Source organism: Sturnus vulgaris, chromosome 2 (assembly GCF_052056855.1).
Source record: "Sturnus vulgaris isolate bStuVul1 chromosome 2, bStuVul1.hap1, whole genome shotgun sequence".
Taxonomy (NCBI): Eukaryota; Metazoa; Chordata; class Aves; order Passeriformes; family Sturnidae; genus Sturnus; species Sturnus vulgaris.
Window position 1 is genome coordinate 63,227,059 of NC_142244.1, and position 10,561 is coordinate 63,237,619.

A 10,561-nucleotide genomic window follows, 5' to 3' on the forward strand; every position below is an offset into this window, starting at 1 on the left:
GACCTGTACATGTATATGACTAGAATAGCTGAAATACTTTCAGCTAGGATAAAGTTGATCCGTGTATTTGTGACCTTCCATAAACCACCTTTTTTAACATACAACAGCCCAAAATTTCTGTCTCTTAGCAGGGCCAAAAATTGAGTTACAACCTATTTATGAAAATTTGTCCTCTATTACTACAATAATTTACCTGAAAACATTGGTTCACAAAGTTCTTGGGATCTTTCCTCCTTTAGCTTAAAAGTAGTCAAATAAAATATAATAATAGAAATATGGAGATCATCTTGGGAACACAGGTACTTAAAACTACAACCAACAGAAATCTTTTCCTTTCTGTCATTAAGACTGCTGAGAGGAGTACCTCCTGCTGATGCTGATTTCTTTTTTTTTATCTACACTGGCACAGTTGACTGGAGGTAAAATTCAGTGTCAAACAGATGCTGGAGGCACCATACAAATGTTCAGCATCAGCTATTCTCCACTTTATACAAATATGCTTGCTTCACTATATCATTCCTATGACTGTTACATATTCTTATTTCATTCTGTTTTTCCCCATAGGAGTTCCTTTCTCCTATACTTGACATTATCCATTTTTCCTATGAAATATGTGCCAGTGTTGTCCTGATTTGCCATGTGAAATTCTCACTGAAGTTTGTGGGATAGTTGGTGGGAAAGATGGGAAAAGACTTCCTAGCACAGCCTGTTGCCAATAAGACAAGGGTAAAGGTGGTGGGTGACTCATCCCTAGAAACATCCGAGGTCAGAGTGAAGTGGGCTCTGAGAAACCTGATCGAGTTGAAGACATCCCTGCTCATAGCAAGGGGGTTGGACTAGATGGCTTTTAAAGGTCCCTTCCAATCAAACTGTTCTATGATTTCTCTGCACAGGTCCAGCAACTGTATTAGTCTGAGTTCATAAGGCTTCTCTGAAGTCTGGTCCTTCATTGGCAGAATTTAATTATCCACCACCATCACTCTCTTTCTCCCAAAAGAAGGAGCAACTGTGCATCATAAGATGGTTTTCTTTGCCCCATGCTACTACACATTATACATACACATATATATATTTTACCAGCAAATATAAATCATGCACTACATCTAGAAAGCCAGTAAACAAGTAAGTAATTGCTTTCTTCAGTGTTCTTGCTACACTGCACATGTAATCTGCCATGTAACTGCTACTCAAACAGTGACAATGCAAAGGGTGGAATTAAACACCTTTTATTGTCTTCACATAATTCTATTTTCCATCCCTTTTAAGCATTTCTAGATTCAAGTCACTCAGTTTTTGTGTTTTTCAGCATAGTAATTTGACATTCATTCACAATCAGATGTCAAATTTATTTTATGTACCTGCTGTATAATTATACAGTTCTCCTTGATATTGGAAGAGTGTGTATAGTAGAATAAGCTTGCTAAAAAAAAAAAAAAACAAATTTAGAGCTCCTAAAATTTTCTATATTCCCTTGACAGTAATAGACCTTTCAAGAATATTATCACCCAATACTTATTATAACTTATTTTTTTCACGAGTTATTCTTATAGGATACCAAGCGAAAGTCAGTTATCTTACACTTCTGGATATGGAATACCCAGAGGACTTCTGAATAACAATAAGTTAACCAGAATTGACACTGACATGTCAGATCCAGTACTTCTTTGCAAAGTAGTGGAATTTTATATATCGTAACTTCTTCCAGCACAAGGCTAGAACTTATGTTGAGGTATCCACCATGAAAAGTTTACTGATGGATTCCACTCTGGTGAATCCCAGGTTACTTAGCCTATGATAACAGACTCTCAAAAAAAAAAAAAAAAAAAAAAAAAAAGGCAGGAAGAAACCAAAACTATCCAAAACTATAATCGTTTCATTCAACCTGCCAATTATGGTTTTCATGAAATGTCACTTTGCTCAATACTGGTGCCAGAGCTTCCCCTTCAGCAATAGAAAATATTTTAACCTGCTTACCTACTGAGATTTAAACAAATCTATCTACTTCTCACAGTTTGTTTATTCTCCAAAATTCACTCTGTGCTGTGTAATAGAATAAATTAATTGTAGTATAAAGTACTGTTTTTTGTCAAGGATGTTACCCCAGTTATAATATTTTCTATTGCCAAAGATCTACATCTTTCTTCATATGAAAACCATTCTATAAGTAAAATTTTAGTAAGAGCCAATGCAGTATTAGTGAGTTTTTCACCTGAGAAATAAATGTTATGAATTTTGGGCAGGAATAATCTATAATTTAGAGGCAGGAGTGAAGATAATAATTTGGCTTTAAAGTTCTAATGAACTGTATAGTAAAGCTGAATTACACAATTAACCCTGGATGATAAACACTGATAGAAGGCAATTTTTTAACTCTCCAGGTGCCTGTGCATCTGAACTAATGAGTAGTTCCAAAAGTACGTCAATATTTTCCATTCCATGTTAAATCCATGGTTTTTTTCATACTGAAACAACAAACTGGTGCAGAGAAAATTAAATATACGTGAAGAGGAATGGGAAGGGGAAACTTTTTTTTTTTTTTCTGACCGTTTATTTGCAATTAGAAAATACAAAACCTATATCACAACAAAGTGAGAGTCTCCTCTCTGAAGAAGAAAATTCTCATTCTCATATATAATTTAACTTTGTCATGAATTCTTAACAGGCCTGTAAATTGAAAAATCAACATCTATTCGAGGATAACAGGTGAAGGACATGCAGATTGGCACCAATCAACCCTAACATGGAAAAAAAAGGTCTTACCTTTTGCCTGTTATTGTAAACATGCCCTGTGGAGACAAACCATTTTATTTTTTTCTTTTTTCTAAGCATATTGATATACAACCTTTATAAGCAGTTCCCTATAGATTTTTAGTATCACAAATATATGAATTTAGATGTGGAATGCAGGAGAGTATAGCAAGTTATATCCCATCTTCTTTCCATGAGCTTCATAACACACAAAACTACAATGTAGCAAAAAGCACCTGCTGATCCTTCATATTTGTTTGTGTAGGAATTAGCTGTTACACAAAGACTGTGCTTCTGAATAGACTTTACTCATCTTTTGTAAGTTTATCTGTGACTCATATGGAGCTGCTTTGAAAAGGAAACGACAGCCTTGATATTGCTCTAGACACAAGATAACAAAACACACACACTTTATAGAAGAAGCTAATGCACTATGAGCATTAAAGGGCAAATTGCCATCCACTCAGCAAATCTGTGCAGAATTTCTCCCAGTGGTTTTCATGGAGTGACACATTAGCTAACAATCACAATTTAGCTCTGTTGATCATTAGCAAAAGCAAGAAAGGATGTTTTCACTTCTGTACTACAGCTAATACAGCTTCTGTCAGAAGATTTTGGAATTTAGCCACAAAACAATCTCAACTTAAATCTTCAGAAGACAGCTTTAGCATGGACATTAGAATTCCAGATCAAACTTGGCAGATAAGAGTACTCATGAGATAGCCTCACGTGCCTTCATATGGAAGTGTGCCTTTTCTATGGTTACATAGCTCATTTGCACAAAGACATAACAATTTCAGCCTGCTTAATTTTTACCTTCTTTAAATTTCAAAATTAAAATGTTGCAGGACGGAGTATGAGGATTATAGTCTCATGAGCAACTAAAGTCTGGATGATGAATTTACTGCAGTGATGATATTATTGTCAGTTATTCCTGTTCTAACTTATGAGCTTCTGTGGAGCATCTGTCCTTTGTCTGTGAAAAGTTCTCATATTTAACTTTTGAACAGGACTTATCACCTGGTTATGCAGTGAGACTCAATCCATAAATCTGCCTTTTCAACAACAAAGATTTGGTTGGGTGACTCTTAGATAGCAACATCTGCTTACACAGCAAATGAGAACTATCTTCCCCATAAAGAATGCTGTTCTGAGTATCTCAGGATATATAGCATCATAAAACTCACAATTGGAATAAATTATATGTTTCAAAGGTAACTTATGTAGGTGACAGACTGTTCATCATGTGATTTATATTCCTCAATTCTACAGAACATATATATTTTATTTATTATTTTTCTAGATACTGCTTTCATGTAAGTACACAAGATATTTTTTTAAGCTCTTAATTCCATTTGCAATTACTTCTAACCTCCCTCTATGGTCTGTACACCATTAAAGACTGATGCAAATCAGCTTACATAAAGCAATTCCAAAGGAACAAGTAATGTCAAAAATACAAATACAAGAGTTACTATATCTACAAAATACACGTTAGAATATAAAACAAGTAAACAGGGGTATCTTTCCCTGGCAGATTGTAATAAAATAAAGCCCTGTTGGGTTTGACACCATCACCCCCAACCTCGTTTTAAAGTTGCAATAAAACTATCAAAATAATATATAACTCCTCTGTAATGGGACAGCCGTATGTCAAGGAAATTGCAATTAACATTGTTCACGTTTTTATAGGTCTTTCGATCTCTCCAATTAACCTAAAACATCCATGGTGTAGGTCTAGCCAGATTTTGAGAACACCTGCAATTGATACCTTCTGGGAAATAATCTCAGAAGATTATGGTTTGAGAGAATAGAATAGCAAATCGATGGTTCAAGACTCAAGTTTCCATGACCCATCTACGTCACTTTATAACAGAAATATTTCCAGCCAAACTATATTAGATATTCAGAGAAAACAACTCAAATTTGCTCAAAAACAGACAGACTGGGGGAAGATGAGAATCTAATTCTTCTCAAAATCCATTCCAATAGAATTTTTTTTCAATAGAAAAGATCAGTCATCTTAGAAAGTATTGACTAAATTGATTTTTGTTAAAGACAAAGAAAATACCTTTATTAATAATTATCATGAATAGCATATTATAGGTTGCCATCTCTGTATAATGTAATAACAAGAATAAAGATATTATTTTGCTGATCTGTACTTGAAGGAACAGAGCTGACAGTTGCTTTTAGAGCAAAACTAATGCTCTTAACTGAGCATATCCAGTGACTTGAAACCTATTGTTTTTTCAATTACTGGGGAAGCTTTTTTTTATTTTTAAAATTACTTATCAAGAGTATTATTAAGAATTTGAACTCTAAGCTACAAATGAACCCATTGTCTGCTAAACAGTAATTGGAGCAAGCTACAAACTTATGCAGTTGTATCTGACAACTTCATCCAGCATAAGTTCATTACTTGATATGTCCATTTAAGATACTATTCTCTCTTTTCACACCATTCAAGAGAGTGATAGCAAAATGAGATAGCTCTCTTTTCATTAGGGAGTTCTTTATCTCCTGATTGTCAATATTGAAAGTCAGGGTTTCTCCCCCAGCACTCATTATTCAGTGATGGTTGTAGTTTCAAGTCCATTCCCCTTTTTTATGTGCATAAAGAAACAACTAGAGAGGTTCAGCTTGCCAGAAGTATCCTGAAGCAAAATCATCCATTCCAAATCAATGATGAGTTACACAGTGCCCAACACCTGTTCAATCAGTGGGAAATAATTCAGCACAGGTGTTAATGGCAAGTCCAGTTTGCATAACTGCAGCTTCATGCCCTGGAAATTCAAAAGGTCATCATCAAGATTTTACAAAGACAAACTAATTAGCCAAAAACTTTGTAATAGTTACATGATAAATATTATGTTACCAGATACTTAGATTTTAGATAGCATTAGCTTGATACAATTATAGAATAATACAATTATAGAAAGTGAGGAGCTCTGAGCTACCTTTTGGTGCATCCTTAGTTGATTAATATGGAAAACTCTAGATTTTTGTGTGGAAGTTAAAATTACTGTTCTGACTAAATTTTAAGAAGTCTGGATATAGCCCATTATTTCAGAATATTTGCATAGAATTTTTAGCAATTATTATTTTAAAAAACATGCGAAAATAAATCTACTTAAAAAAAAAAAAAAAAAACAAAAAAAACCCCAAAAAACAAAAACAACAACAAAAAATTCTAACTTAATCTAAGCAAGTTTCAGCTCAGGTAGCAAGAAATCTCTGGGGGTCGTTGAGTTATCTAGCAGGTTACTTGCTCACTGACCAGTTGAGATTTAACATCTCCTAGAAGAAGTATCCACAACCTCTCTGGGCAAACTCTTCCAGTGATTAACCACTCTCACTTAGGAATTTTTCTTTAAATCCAGGGTAAATTTGCCTTGCTGCACCCCATGTCCACTAATTCTTGGCTTTTTCATTGTGTACATCTATCAGAAGTCTCTGTGACCAACCCTTTAGGTAGCTATGCATGGCAACGAGATCCCCCACAGCCATTTCTTCTTAAGACTGAATAAACCCAGCTCTCAGATTCTCAGTTTTCCTTATGTTCTCTCTTGCTCACATCTCTGTTCTGCAGCAACTCTCCTCTGGACTCATTCTACTTTGTCAATATCTGCCTTGCACTGGGCAGCCCTGCACTGACTGCAGTGGCCCGTTTGTGCTCTCACAAGTCCCACTTTCCTCAGCCTACCACTGTGTTCTTCCTGCTGCAGCCCACCCTGCCACCAGCCCCAGGGCACACTGCTGATCCATGTTCCAGTTATTGCTCTCCAGGATCCCTGTTCTTTACTGCAAAGCCCCCAGCTCCATCATTTCTGTCAGGAGAGAGCTGGCTCCCGGGCTGTAGTGGGGCATGGAGTTATTCCATCCCAGGTGCAGGACATTGCACTTCCCCCAGATGAACTTCATGGGGTTTCTATCCATCTACTTCTCTCCAGTCTCTCAGGATTTCTCTCAAGTGCTTGCTCTTTAAGGTATTGATTGTTCTACTCAATTTGGTGTCATCATTCAAACTTGCTCTAAGTAAAGAAATGAAGACTGACAAAATGGAAGATCTTCATATGCTTAAACAACTGACTGGAAGAAAGAAAGCAGAAGGTAGGACTATTTCACCACTACCCTCAGACAAGTCCTGTGGAAAAATATGTTGAAGTCCCTGTTGCACAACAGCTTCATTACAGGACTAAAAAAGAGGCTAAGCAGTGAAAAGATAGCATTTGTTGTCAGTACAAGTTACCTGCATTAAGGAAGATACAGCTCAGTTATAAACATTTGCAGTCTTTTTTTTGTTTCAAGATGCAGGAAGCCAAACTCCAAACCAAGAGATCATGAATATACATGAGCATACGAATATATAGGTTAAAAACCCTAAAATAAAATACTTTATGTTTAATGGTGACTATTGATAATTGGTTTTTTAATAAAAACTGGTTTTGTGAGATTTTTAGTTTATAAGCGTGGCTTTGTTTGGTGCTAAGATAATTTTCATCATGAGAATGGAGGTTCCTACTTATTTTAATGTCTTTTACCAGCTAGTATATCTATCTGACCCTAACTGATCTTTAGTATGATCCAGTCTGAATTCTTATATTCAGTGTTGAAAAAAGACATTATATGCACATGTTATCAATGCTTTTTAGAATGCCATACAATTATAATGGTTTGCATTCTAATGTATCTAACTCATTGATCTAATTTATGTCTTCTTCCTAAAAAAAGTGCCACTTGCTCCTGATTGCTGCAAATGTCCTTTAGCCAAGTCTGAGAAGTTCAAGATCCATTTAAAGAAGTATGATAGCTCTTTTCTCTCTTTTATTTATCCTTTACCCATAAAACATGTCATTCCTGCACCTGTTATCATTAGTTATTACTATATTCATCCATTGCCTTTTAATGTATTGCCATTAAACTGGATGGCAAACAGTGGGCAGGGAAAATGATATGGTCAGTGCCCTGGGGATGTAACAGTAATGGATGGATGGACAGTAATGATTCACTTACTGCAATCAGTGCTACTCCCAGTCAGTTTCGTGATGCAATATTAGTTGCAGAGGAGATATCAGATGAGAGGAAAAAAAATAGAAAAGGAGATTAGTCCACATAAATGGGAAGGAAATAGCAAATAGTTGTGGCTTGAACCCTTCTGTTTATTGCTGGGTTTTAAAGTTCGGAAATAGATGAAAATTATAGGAAGCACTAAAATGGAAATTAACTTTTTTAAAAAGTTCAAGGTTGCTGTAGACATTTAAAAAGAAAATTATGTCTGTCCTCAATGCTTTTACTACAGGCCTCAAGACATAACAAAGCAAGGTGAAACAAACTGACTTAGGTTATGTTTTTTTTTATCCCAGATGAAGGCTGAGTCTCATTGCACCTGGAATAACTTCTGTATACTGCACTGGTGTATTGAGAAAAAGTAATTTTCATCGAATCCTCTCAGATCAGCTGAGAATGAGAATAAAGGCATGGAATAGATTAAAATTCCTCATTTACACCAAACTGCAGATGCATAAGTACTCTTCTAGTAAGGACATAATGAGCTAGTTTAAAGCATGGTGAAGTCCATAGGACTTACACAAGCTTCATTAGGGTTCTGTCTTTTCTGCAAATTCTTTACTTCTAACTCATGTAATGATAATGCATTACCTGCTCTTTATTACAGCTATTTTAACTACTGGGAGAATAATATAATGATAATGATGATGATTTTTTTTTTAAATATGACACATTGTAAAACACAAAGGAAACACAAGATGAGGTAGAATTAACTAAAAAGTTCAAAGATTAATAATATGGCTTTATTTAAATGTTCATCTAAAAAAGGAATTTATAGTCATTAGAATGTTGAATTCATAATTAATTAATACATTGACACAATATTTTTTCAATGCCTTTTTCGCTTTCAAATCCATTTTTCTGGTGTCATGTCTGGAAAAAAAAGATGTTTTGCAAATACTTCCTGGAAGAATGATTAAGCAAAACCAGACTGAGCAGGAGGTGTAAGAAGGGAGGTGTAAGAATTTTTGATTGATAGAAAGATACAATGCTGGAAGAATAATAAACAATGTTTAGATAACAGCATAAGAAGCTTCACAACTGCTTAACAAAATACATTTGTTAATATACACATGCAACAAGAGACTGAATATTATTTTAGCTTTATAGAGTTTAATTTGCTTGTCTTCTGAAAATGGGCAAATATAGCAGCTGTTTCCAACCTTCAACTTTAGAAACTTCACTCTCCTCTAGCAGAGCATTCTGCTAAATTCCTGAAATCAGAGGTAAAGATGCAATTTCTGTACACGTTAAGCCACAGAATTATGTAGACCATAACGACTGAGGAGCTTAAAACTGTATCTAGCACACTTCTTGCAAAGCTTAAGTGATGTATGTAATTACATTTTTTCACTCCATATAATGTTTTCTAGCATACATACATGTATATTACAGTTCTCTAGCTAAACATTCATTCTCTGTGCCTTTATGTAAACTAAGACTTAAAAAAATGCAATTTTCGAGGAAACAGTATTAAAGAAAACAAAGAATGCAGATGTAATCTACAAGAGCAGAGCTAAATGTAAACCTCCTTGCAAATAAGACACGTTACAGTGCAGGGAGGCCTGTTCCTGTATGGAACATGGGGAGCCTGGGCAAAGCAACAATCTCTGCTGAAAAAGGACTTGCTGCTCTGCTTCTACCCATTTTCCACGGCTGATGATCAGTGATTTTTTTTTTACTATAAACATGGTAGAGTTAATTAGTTCAAATAGCCAAATTATTTTCCACTCTGTCATTTGGATTACTGTTTTAGTTCAAATCCACGACCTATTTACAAGTAGATACTTTCCTTCTTCACAAGGGACAGTTATACATTTACCATTTTTCTGCTGCAGAACCAATCTCTTTGTTTCTCATATGAGTTTGTGCTGAATAGCTTAGGAATGCAGGAGGTTATGCATTGCCCTGGAGTTCAATAAGGTTTGGACAGATTTATGGATGAATGGCATGCTCAGGCATAATACAAAACACAGCCCACAGTACTCCCAAAATCAATCAGTTTGAAATCTCTTCCTTTCCTCTCATGTCTTATCAAGAAGAAACATCCCATAGCATCCTCCAAAACCTTGGAATTTTTCTGCTCCATTAAAATCCCCAGACAATCACCTCCCACATCCTGCATGTATTGAGTGCCATTTTTCATGTGGGTACATCCAGTGTCAGACAGAAAGAAAAGGTCCATGCAAATCTTTATTTAAGACAAATAATAGTACAGTCGGAGCATGTTCTATGTTTATTTCTGCCAGAAAGGAAATTAAAAGTTGTCTGTAGTTTAAGTTGAATGTAGTTCAAAGTAATTCACAGGATTTAAATAGTTTATGAGAAGAATTACTTGCCAAGATGAAGTGCCAGTCTATGAATCAGGAAAACACCTCAAAAGGTAAAGCAAGTGTTTGGTTTCTATGAAATTATTACCCTAAGTGAACTCAGACCAGTAGGAGCAACCAATGCTGTTGCTTCAGTTTAGTTTGGTTTAGTTTATTTTTTTTTCAGATGGGGTTACACTGGAACATTAAAAAACCCACTAAATATATCTTTTTAGTACTTCAGCATAGCCCAGCATTATCTGCTACAGTTCATACCATAGGACTCTGGTATAGGGAATAAAACAGACAGTACAATGGAACTGATAAAGAGGCCTGATATCTTCAGCCTGATCGAGCAGAAACCATGGGAGAGACAGACACAGATAAATGCTTCCTGGGCAAAAAGTGACCAAGAAATGTGTTGTGAAACTTTG